The sequence below is a fragment of the Gopherus evgoodei genome, chromosome 9 (assembly GCF_007399415.2).
Source record: "Gopherus evgoodei ecotype Sinaloan lineage chromosome 9, rGopEvg1_v1.p, whole genome shotgun sequence".
In the NCBI taxonomy this organism is placed as follows: domain Eukaryota; kingdom Metazoa; phylum Chordata; order Testudines; family Testudinidae; genus Gopherus; species Gopherus evgoodei.
In genome coordinates this window covers 87,653,490-87,666,067 of record NC_044330.1, presented here as the reverse complement: position 1 = coordinate 87,666,067, position 12,578 = coordinate 87,653,490, and positions in this window count along the sequence as shown.

Here is a 12,578-nt window from a genome sequence, read left to right as displayed (position 1 = left end):
TCAAAGATATTTATGAAATGAGTGTTATTTTCTGTAGTTAGTTTTATCAATTGCATTTCTTGTAAATGCTTTGTAATTCCTTGCAAAGGCAACATGAGTCACTGGATAGGGCTGTCATGTTTCCATCCCAAACTGCTCCACAGACTTGTGTGAGCTTGGACAAGTCTCTTAACTTCTCTCTGCCTCAGTTTCCTCATCTGTAAAATAACAAGAATATTTACCCACCTTTGCAAAGTGGTTTTGGATCTATACATGAAACACACTAGGGAATTGCTTCCATTGACGACAGAGATGGTTTTAAACCACAACACCCAGCACTCTAAAGCTCAGGGCTCTTGGCATCCAGGATTTAGATTCAGAGAGTGTTAATGCTGGGAACCACACAGGAAATTCAGAACTTGATTTCAAACACCCTCTACATTTCAAAGGGGTTTGTATTCAGCATTTTGGTTCAGGCCTGTCTCTAGCTTATGGGGTTTATGCTGAGTTGTGTGAGCTTCAGTCTTATCCAGAGTTCTGATGTGAACTGGAAATGATGCATGGTGAACCTGTTAAAAAGACCTTGTTAGCATTGTTCCCATAATGGGTTGAACTTCCCCCAGATGCATATCAAATGGATTGTGAAGGGAGAAGAAAATCAGATGATCATCTCCCTCTGCATGTGATTCATGTCAGGTCTGGAATGAGAGGGAAACAGTCCATTTCCAAGACACCAAACAAAATAAAACAAACAAACTTTGTCTATAATCTGGAATGGCCACCTGGTTGCCAAAAAGAGCCAATTGAAAGATATTGTGAAATTGCCAAGTCGATGATGGCAATTGGATCTCCTTACATCCAATGTCAAGGTTGGAGACAGTGGATCAAATTCAGACTTGCCACAAGCAACTGGGGGGAGGGATAGCTCAGTGGTTTGAGCATTGGCCTGCTAAACCCAGGGTTGTGAGCTCAGTCCTTGAGGAAGCCATTTAGGGAACTGGGATAAAAATGTGTCTGGGGATTGGTCCTGCTTTAAGCAGGGGGGGCTGGACTAGATGACCTCCTGAGGTCCCTTCCAATTCTATGAACTGCAATTCCATTGACTTCACTGAAGTAGCAGCTACATATGCTAGGTCTGAGTTTGGCCCTGGAATGGAGGTGGCACACATGCTAGTTCCTAACCTCCCATACATTTTTAGGCAGTTCTTAACCTCATTCATTGATAGCTATTTTTGTGGATTACACAGGTGAGCTGTCTATATTAAAGTTAAACATCCCATGTTTCATTTAAAACTCAGAGAACCCCAGATTTTGGAGCTGGAAAAAACCATCCAGTCCATCTCCACTGGGGCCAGTCCAGGCTTGTCCCCTACAGAACTTTTTCTAGTGCTTCATTCAGTCTAGTTTTAGAAGTTCCAAGCAAGGGAAATTCCACAACTTCTTTGGGAGACTATTCACAACCTAGAGACTGAATTTTTCAGCCTAATTTTTCCCTTTCTAGACCTTTCCATATACACATTTGAACCAGTTTAGTTAAACTAGTGCAATCTCTTGTGCAGATACTCATATTTAGGTTTAAGAGTAGCTGATTGCAGTTTAAAACCTAGTCCAAAAGGATTTAAATTAATCCTAAAAAGCCTGCTTTAAACCAAAATAGGAATGTCCACTAAGCCCTTTGCTCTAATTTAAGTAACTCAGTTTACAATCACCCTTTGAGTAAAACCAATGGAATTCTGCATGTAGACAAGCCCTTAGATTCACCCCATCTTTCCTACTTGCTCTCACTCTCAAGGACCAGTTTAACAGTTCCTCACCCTGCTTTGTGCTCAGATCATTCAGCTCAGTTACATCCCAATCTTTTGCTTAGTCAGTGTTTCGCTAAACCTGTTTTGTTCTCATACATCTTAGTCCCTACAACACCCTGATCATTTTAGCTGATCTTCTCTGACTTCCCTCCAGTTTATCAGGAAGGTTCTGTTTTGTAAACTCCTGTGCAAGCTACTGAGGAGCACAGAAGAGCTGTTGAATTAAAATGCACAGTCCCTGCTCTGCCAGATTCTTAAAGATTTTGAGATTGTTGGATTATGAAAAGGGCTCTCAAACTCAGTTCTACTCTCCTTTCAGCCATTAATCTCTTTAGCAATCTGTTACAAAGGGACACAGTTTATCTTAAATTATAGCGTATCAGTGTGGGTTCCTGTACAGAGAGAAAAACAAAATGTGAAGCAGATAGATGAGTTGACAGGTTTGGTAAACACCTATGAGCTGATTTATTTGAGAGCAGTTAGACCAATCCTTCTTTCTTTAAGAAATATTTTTCACACTTTCCATTTTATCCAAATGGGTTTCAAGTCAAAGCCTCTGGATCTCGTCTCACAGACACTTACTGTTTACTCCACAGCAAGTTGAGGGGAAGCTGCACATTTTCTAAATTTGATGGGTGAAAAAGTACACATGCCCTGAGTGCTGTTATAGTGAATGATTGTGGAGACTGTTCCTATGGACAATGTTTTTTTTTCATTCTGGGTAATAACACAAAATGCTAGCAATCCGTAGCTGGTCATTTTGGAAAGATGTGAGTTTTGCTTACTGGATCTGGAGGACAAACTGTACTTTCTCTGTTGCTTAGAGAGTTCACTAGATAAATGGGGGTTGTGCCTTTTCAGACACAGTCTTTGAACTCTCACAAAGAGCTGAATTATGTCATGCTTGACCGTAATCCAGGTTTCCAGTAATTTACTGTGTGCCACACTGTTATTTCACTTTAAAATTCCCAAGATCCTGCTACATCATGCTGAAAAGGGTCAAGAATTTTTGAATATCAAATTAAAGTGGAACCTCTCCCCCCTCCCAAAACATGCACACAATTTTAAAGTATTATTGTAACAAATCTGTCAGGGTTATGGTTTTACTGCACAGCAGAGTCATTCAGCACTTGATGGCGACTGTAGGGATAGAATTCACAGCTTCCTGCTCTGTAAGCACAAGCCCCAGTCACCTAACCTGAAAGAACCTCAATTATTTGTCAGCAGAATGGTTTCTATCACAGAGGGCTGAAGAGTTCTGTTTCCATCCAGTAGAGGAGGGGACCCTCCTCCCCCAAATATGCTGCCATATATATTTTCATTTTACACAGGGGAAAGCCTGTCCCTAAAACATCTGGAAAGGGAAGAAGCACAAGAAAGTGTGTCTCAAAGTTGCTCCTGGGGATTCTGGAGTCCAGGGGAGAAGGCAATGGGTTGTGATGAAAGGTGAATTACCCGACTGGATGGAGGTCACGCGTAGGGTTCCTCAAGGATTGATTTGGAGACCAATCTTTTATTAATGACCTTGGGACAAAAAGTAGGAGTGTGCTAATGAAATGTACTGATGATACAAAGCTGAGAGGCATTGTCAATACAGAGGAGGATCAGAATATTAAACAAGAAGATCCAGATGACTTTGAAGACTGGAGTGACAGAAATAGGATGAAATTCAATAGTGCAAAGTCATGCACTTGGGGTCTAACAATATGAATTTCTGCTACAAGTTGGGGGCTCATCAGTTGGAAGTGACACAGGACAAGGGAGACCTGGGTGTACGAGTCAATCACAGAATGACTATGAGTCACCAATGTGATTTGGCCGTGAAAAAGGAAAATGCAATCCTAGGATGTAGGGATGAGGCATTTCCAGTAAAGATAGATAAGTATTAATTTCACTGCACAAAGCATTGGTGAAACCTCATTTGAAATACTGTGTACAATTCTAATCACCCATGCTCAAGAAAGGTGAATTTAAACTAGAATAGGTGCAGAGAAGAGCTACTAGAATGATCAGGGGAAAGGACAGCCTATCTTATGAGAGGAGACTGGAAGAACTTAGCTTGTTTAGTCTAGAAGGCTGAGAGAAGATATGATTGCTCTCTGTAAATACATCACAAGTATATACCAGGGAAGGTGAAGAGCTATTTAAGTTAAAGGCAATGCTGGCACAAGAACAAATGGATAATAACTGTCCATGAACAAATTCCAGCTGGAAATTAGAAGAGAGTTTCTAACCATCAGAGGGGAGAGGTTCTGGAAACCCCCCCAATAGAAATTGTGGCAGCAAAAAACTTTATTTGTTTTAAGAGGGAGCTGAAACAAATTTATGAGTGTGATTGTAGGACAGGGTTCCTTGTTATGGTGGGGGGCAGGGCTCATCAGCCCTGGAGCTTACTTCTGATTTATGTCTTACGTTCCTAAAAGCTCATGTTTCAGGGTTTCAGTTGACCACTTGTGGGGGCTAGGAAGGGGAGCAGCATTGATTCTAGTATCCTAGCCACATTCCAACTCAGACAGTTGTTCACCTCAAACTATTCTTCACTTCCTGTCCAAAAAGGTTGTTGCAGCAGTGCTCTGTGGTCTGTCAGATATTTGTATGACTCCATTGCTATGATAACTGAGAGTACATATGTCACTGGTCAGTGAAACAATTCCTATATATCCCTTTAACTGCCAAGAGCCAAATACAGGGTTTAACATTGCCACCACCAGAGCTACTACCACCACTATCACCCTGATGAGATCAGTCAGCAGCATTCCTCGCTCTATTAGAGGTTATTAATGCTATTGAATCTGATTCTGAAGAGTCACAAACCTACACAAATGATCACCCTTTATTTGGCAACTTCCTTTATTTAGATACCACTCTAAAAGAACCCCCAATGTACTGAGTATCATTCTGCTCCTCGTTTATTAAACAATCTATTGGGATTTATCAATCAGATGGTTTTTGTTAGGTCTTTGAGTGGCGGCTTTAGATGGCTTTCATTGTACTTTGTTTTAAAGTATGAGGGTTTTTTTAATAAAACCACAAAACAAATCCTTGCTGTGTTGATGATTAAGAATGACAGTTTTATCTATTTTCTGTTTTTAAATTTAATCTTTTTCCCATGTGAACTTTTGTGCTGGGTGAGGATGACAGCCCTGAAGTCATGTCTTTATACACATGGCAATGCAAGCTTCCCCCACGCTCTACTATGCCTCAACCCTGACTTAGAAGAACCATCATTAGGACTGAGAGGATATTTTCTATTTTCATTGCCCAATCAATCAGTTCTTGGCCTCTCTACTTAAACTACTTTGGCTTGTCAGCAAGAGTACTTGTTAGTTATTTCTGATTAAGGAAGTGCCTGTGTTCACATCCAGTTAGACACAATTTGCTATTAGTCTTTAAAATTCAGAATTGTCTAGAATTCTCAGGGAGGAAGTCAGAGGGTTAAATATTTTTCGAATGGGCCTTTTAATCAAGAATCACGTAATGTGGAATGAATGTTTCAACTCAAAATATTTCTCGCTATGCCAGTTTCATAGTGCGAGGTCAAAACCGGGGGAGCTACTAAACTAATAGAAACACATACACACAAATCCAAAGGATAGTTTCTCAGAAACAATTTCAGCCCTGCTGGAAGAGTGTGTGTAACTTTAAGAACTTCCTGCACCAAACTGGCTCCACATCTCTCATGCGTGCGTGCTTCTGCTCTGGGCACGGTTCCCACGCTATATTGCAAAATACTCCTTGAGTTTTTCATAGAGTTTCTGTCTGGACATAAACTGTGGATGTGCTAATGTATATTATATATTCAGGATATTGGGGTCACTGTTGATTATGCTTGCTTTTCTGGCATGCATGGATTTCTTTCCTATTCTATCTGATTCATTTACAACACCAAAGAACTCTCAGTGCTGCAATAAAAAATGAAACAGACAACTTAGAAAAGCCATGCCCATGAAATTTCAAATTACTTTGATTATTTTAAACAAACCTGATCTCTGACTACTCCTTACATAAAGACACCCTGAACTATTTCTAGGTAATCTGAAGACCTTCCTATAATGGGTTGTAATCAGTCAGTCAATCATGCCAACTCAGGTTATTTGTCAAACCACATTTCTACATTTCAATGACCAATATGTTAGTGTCTGTATGTTTTTCTTGTTGTTCCTTTCTACTTCCTCAGACAATTTCAGTTGTTCTCAGTGCGGAGGTGAATAGATACCACCCTGATGAGTGCAGCGGCATGGATAGATTAGGCAGATCACCCGAATGATGTGAAAATTACATTCCACCTCTTTCCACTGAACAGAAACAAATAGAAGGAAGGAGTCAACATACAACTTCTCTTGCTCAACACCACTTGCCTCTGTCTGACTGTGCATAGGAAACTCATGATCAAACAAGTTGCATGAAGCAAACAAGTCTCTTCATAGCAGGAAATCCTTATGACCTCTCAGTCAGAACGTTTTGTCATCAGGAGACAAATAATTTAGATTTTAGATCTAAATAACTGGACATTTTTGACATCTACTGTCATGAGCTTTGGAATGGTGAATGACAAAATCAGATCAGCTGAATAGAAAAATAGTTTTCCAGTGGGCAGATGGACAAGTGTGATGTTCAGCAGAGTTGCTCAACATAGACACTGGAGTGAAACAGGGCTGTGTTTCATTTGTGCTGTTTGGCATTGCCAAAGTGTGAATAATGAACAAGTGTATTAGCAGCATAGACACTGGTATTGCATGGGTAGATGGCAAAGGCTAGGAGACCTAGACTTTGCTGATGATATTGCATTGTGGAGCAACACTCTCGAAAAGTTACAAACAAATGTGATGGCTGGGCCATGGGCAGCCATACGTAATGGTCAGAGCCAGAGTCCACAGTCACAAGTCACGAGTTAGGAGGATCAGGGTACCAGGAGACCAGAACAACGAGTCAGGAACCAGAGTCAGGCTGGGTCAGGATACCAAGGGGTCAGATGCAGGAGACAAACTGGAGGTCAGGAACCACATGTCAGATGCCTGAAGTCAAGCTAGGGGAGTGGGGGCAGAAGTGGGATGGCACACAATCCAGAGCAGGGTGGAGCTCAGCTGTTAAAATAGCTTCCCATTCCTGCTGCTGACTTAAATAGGACCTGTGAGCCAATTTGCTGCTCTGACACTCTGCCAATAGGATCTCAGCGGCAGAGCCTCAAACTGGGGCTGGGCTTTGTAGGTCCTAAGTAAGTAGCTGTCAGTATGCTACCAGGTAGAGGGTCGGAGCCTGGCTGCTCCTGCAGACCCAGGTTCGAGACCTATGGATCATGACACAAAGACAGCCAACCTGAAAAAAACAGCAGAGCTCAAAATGAGTTATGCTAAAATATCACATTAGAAGGGAACAATTCATCTACCTGGGCATTTTAACAGGGTAAATGTTCAATAGCATTTTGAAATTAATTTGCTTTAGTCTCATCAAGCCTCTTTTGCCTTCATTTTCCAAGAACAGCTGAGTGATTGTGTTTTACTGGTACAAAAGTGCATTGAAAGGGTTAAATAAGCAGCTCTCTGGGGAAGAACTGTTTTATTGTGCTGTGTTTGTACATCTCCTAGCACAACAAGGTCTGGGTCCATGGCTGATGTTCATCATAATAACTAATGATAGCATCGAAGCAGCGCACAAGGATTCACATCGAGAATTTTAGACTTGTGCTGGAAAGACTTGTGCACACAACTATGTGGAGAACAGAAACAATGCCATGTGTTTTTTTCTAACCAATGACAATTAACCAAATACAGCTTCAACATTCACAGAGCATCACTTCAGAAATAGACGGCAAAATAATTAAAATAATATTCCTAATGCTTTTGAACAGCAACAAAGGTAGAGGGTATAATCTCATCATGGATATTGGATAAGCAAAACTGAGGCTAAATTCACCAGCTAATCATCTAATCACCTCTAATTCCAAATAGCATCTAATTAAAACTTTTTTGTCACAAGCGCGGTTTGACTTCCCTATTTTGGGGGGCAGCTCCAGTCAGGTCCATGGAGCCGTGTGTGTGTGGGGTTGGGGGAGAATTCCGCATTTGCTTTGGGCTTTCAGTTTTGAGTGGTAATGCCCCCTTTCCTTTCCCAAACTGCGTCCGTGCTTTTTGGCATGGATAACCTCTGCAATTGCTGGCAGGAGGCTGCACTGTCAACTGGAGAAATGACAGACATAGTGTACTGCAAACAGCTACGCTCACCAGAGCATGTTAATTTATCATAACATACCAGTGGCAGAAGAAGCACCGCTGAGTATGCCCAGAAATCCAGGTTTGGAAAAGAGCTAACACATTAAAATAAACTGATTGCTATAGTCCAGTTATTTAATAGGACATAAAAACAATTAAAGAGACCCTGAGGAAACCAGTCCTGGAAAACTTAGATCATATTATTTAAGATCTGTGCTGCTTCTGTGTTATTTCTTTAATTTATATTTCTGTGTGTGTGTTTTACTGATGTTATTAATAATGATGACAGCTACATAAAATCAAGATCTTTGATGCCTAGGAGTTTTTCCTCCTTCTACTGATGCTCAAGCTGACCATTTTATTCTCAGTTTAGGATGCTATTATTATGCATGAGGTAAGAACCAGAAAGTGAAACCAAATATAACCAGGAAGTGTAACTGATCAGTCTAGTTTCCCAATCCCAGTTGTGTGAATTGCTAAAAAAAGGAAACTAAACAGCATAAATCTAGCACCAGCTTAATCAAATCAAATTAAAATAACTCATAAGAATGTGGAACATGATGTAGACAAGGTAAAAGCAAGTAACTTCATCACTTCATATTGTGTAAACCTCCTTCCCTTCTACTCCCACTACTCTTCATGCCTTATGTCATGCCTTTATTAATTCTAGCACAGTGATACTCAGACTGAGGCTCACAAGCGGTTCTTTAGCACGTCTCCTGCGGCTCTTTGCAGCGCATATTAAAACACTGTGCTTTTACCAGGATACTTTTACTATGTTCTTAACCAATTGTAGTTGATAAAATAATACTTGAGCAGTCATTTTGCTGTGAGAATAATATATACCATATGTACACATACACACACTAAATATTTCCCGTCTTACTGTTTAAATATGAATACAACTTTTAGATAATGTTTTCACATCTTATCTCAGAGAGCCGAGAAGCTATAGTAAATTAAACAATGAATTCACACTCTGTAGCTCTTTTGGGTAATGTTGATTGCTAATTTGGCTCCTGAACCACTGAAGTCTGAGTATTACTGCTCTAGCATCTCAACACCTGTCAAAGTTGTTCCTTTGACTTCAGTGGGGCTGATTGTGGTAATGTTTGTAGAATCAGGCCACTAGACTTTAATCTCAGTTCTAAACTGCAGTTTAAGAGGAGGAAGGTAGGAAAAAGCTGGTTATACACAATGTTATAGACCTCAGTTTAAGCTAAAATAGAGCAGCCACGGGGCTGCTCAAATTTATATTCCCCAATTGTTCCCTGATAAATTCTTATCAACTACTTTAAAATATCCTTTGAAGGGAAGACTTCAAGAAGGATGTCTAAAGTTAGGTTCCTAAGCCCACATTCAGGAACCATTGAGCCCAAGTCCAATTCTATATGATGAGACAGCTATTAGGAAGCACCGTGATAAATAGCAGAGCATGAAGGGTACATACTGTACATAGCTGATCAGCTTGGCTCTGGAACACAGGGACAAAGAGGGTCATAAAGTCTGCATATGTTGGGTTTATAAGTTGAAGTTCTCCATCTCCAGACATTACCCAGAGGGAGGGAGGGTTGTTCAAGAACCTTGAATCAGACAGAAAGGATTAGGGGCCGGTACGCCAGCCACTGATAACACACACTAAGCAGAGCCCCGCTGCTTGAACTATGACATAGTAGAACATTCTTCATTGATTCCCCTGGTGACAAAAGCCATGATATAAAAATAAAAACCTTTTAATGTATTTTAAGTCAAGAAGCAAAAAGCCTCTAGATTTTTCATGAGCAGAGATATCTGCCTTTAATTAATCCTTGTGTACCAGTAGGTGTCATTGTCGATTTGCAGACAGTGGGAATTTATGTACATGTACACACATAACCAAAATTTCTGATCAGTCCTGTATATTACTCCAGACCCTTCAAAGTTTACTTTAACCTCTCTGATTATCTTGCTCTCAAAATGACCCTGACCTCTGAATTCTGAGTTCATGCTTAAGGCTCAGGAGCTTGGTAAATTTCACGTGACTGACTATAAACTGTCCATTAGATGGTGCTCAAAGCTCATAGTGACTTCTGTCAATTCAATGGCTCCAAAATGGAATCAGACAGTAGTATATGTGCATTATACTACTTCTAGGCAAAGTGCAGGCAACTGTGGCCAATGATGAGTTAAAATTGCTAAGGTGCATATTACCTCCATCACCATTGCCATTTTCAGTTCTTGCCAGACCACTGCTTAGTAAAGGTATCTTCAAAGCACAGGCCTTCTCTTGTTTGAGGCACCAGGCCTCTGAAGTCAGCCCCAGTTGTATGTGTCTAGGACAATTTTTAAAAACACTATATTTTCCTTTCTCTTTACTAAACACAGACCCTGTTGCTCTGGGGAGCTCATGTGCTATCCATTGAGGAGCAAATGCCACCCACTGCAGAAGGCTCACGCAAGACCTTTCTCACCATTTAAGCCCTTAAGACAGGGCTATGCAATGCAGAATTTTGTCCATCTCTGAACTGCAGCAAATGCCACCTTGAATAATAATTTCAATTCCTGCATGTGGCCCCAGTGCATAAAACCTTAACATACATCTACTACATCTTTCGAGGTTTTTTCAGCATCAGGGTTTTTGTAATACATATATCTTACTACAGCTTTACGACGATGTTGAAGCCATGTTGGGTCCCAGGATATGAGAGAGGCAAGCTGGGTGAGGTGATATCTTTTATTGGACCAACATCACTGTTGGTGAAAGAGACAAGCTTCCAGGCTACACAGAGTTCTTGAAGAAGAGCAACCACTTTCTCTTTAAAACTTTACAGACAATAAAAGAGACAATAAACTATTTACATAATACATAGGATATAAAACCTTCTCTGATTAATTAGAGCTAAGTACGATCCCTTTGTTCTTGAAATTCTTTTATTCATGCCACATGGTAGCCTCACTGATACAGCCAAACAAGAACTTTCCTCCCACTTACCCCCTATAATTTTCCACTTAGAAATGTTTTCTCTTGTTGCTCTTTGATTCCATGGAATTCTACAACACTTTTAGGCCAAAGTCCATGACTCGGGTGAACCAATTCCTTGGCAGGAGATACAACTCACTAATACATTCTTGGCTTAGAGCAGGGGTCGGCAACCTTTCAGAAGTGGTGTGCCAAGTCTTCATTTATGCACTAATTTATGGTTTCATGTGCCGGTAATACATTTTAACGTTTTTTAAAGGTCTCTTTCTATAAGTCTATAATATATAACTAAACTATTGTTGTATGTAAAGTAATTAAGGTTTCAAAATGTTTAAGAAGCTTCATTTAAATTTAAATTAAAATGCAGAACCCCCCCAGAGCAGTGGCCAGGACCCGGGCAGTGCGAGTGCCACTGAAAATCAGCTTGTGTGCTGCCTTCGGCACACGTGCCATAGGTTGCCTAGCCCTGGCTTAGAGTAACTGGGTCCATGTAGCCCTCTGCAGTTCCACATCTCTAATTCCAGAAGCTGCTAGGGAATGAAAAGGGTCCATGAGTCTAAGCCAAGGCTCTCTACAGCTCTGCAAACCCCAAAGACTGGTTAAAGGTAGTCTTTTCCAAAATAATGATGGATTTTCACAATGTTATAGATCTCAGTTTAAGCTACAATTCTCCCAATAGCAGAACCTTGTGGCATCTTGGATGGTGGGGGGAGAGCAATATGTGTTATCCCATCTACCTGAAATGCGGTCACGAAACCAAGCCTTATGAAAGGCTCCAAGTTCCATAAACTGGCTTTCAAAGGACAAAAAACTCCCCACAAAAACCATGGCCTAGATCAACCAGAATGCCCCAACCACCTGTTTCGTGGCAAAAATAAGTTTCTCTTTGTAGGATACACACTCTTACAGGCATGGATAGCAATTTAAAAAGTTTAGTTTTGATGTATAGTGCTTTGCAGAGGCGATATGGGAGGCAGTGCAGTCAAGTGGACAGGACACTAGACTGGAAGTCAGGAGATTTGTGGTTTGTAGTTGCTCTGCCACTGACTTGCCACGTGACCTCTAGTAAGTCACTTTGCCTCTCTGTTAAATGGGGGATGATACTTACCCTTCTTTGTAACCCCCCTTAAGATCTATGGATAGAAACAGCTATAGGATTCAAATATGAGCTGGAAAATCAGTTTGAGAGCCATCCCGTTTTCAGTCAGCTTGGTCTAAATCTGTTGTCACCAAGCAACTTTAGCTTGAAAGCACTGTCTCAGGTTTGACAACTCCACAGACAAACACTGTAAGTGTCACAAAGAATCATAATACAGAACAGAACTGTGCAAAGCAAGCAGGATCTACCAGAAGGTGTCAGGTGAGCAGCTAGCGAGCATGAGCAGATAAAGCAGTGATGCCAGGAATAAGGAAGATGGGTATGGAGGAAGATCAAACTGGACAGGTAGTGGGGAACCAGAGCAGGGTGAAAAGAGATGGATAATTCAAGGGGAGGGATGGGGATGAAAGAGGAGGCAGCAAAGCCATGGAGCTCTGGATGAGGCTGACTTTATAGCTAGGTAACAGCCAGAAGGGGTCCATGTTGCACTAGAAGGTTTCAATATGCTGCCTCCATAATAATTCAGT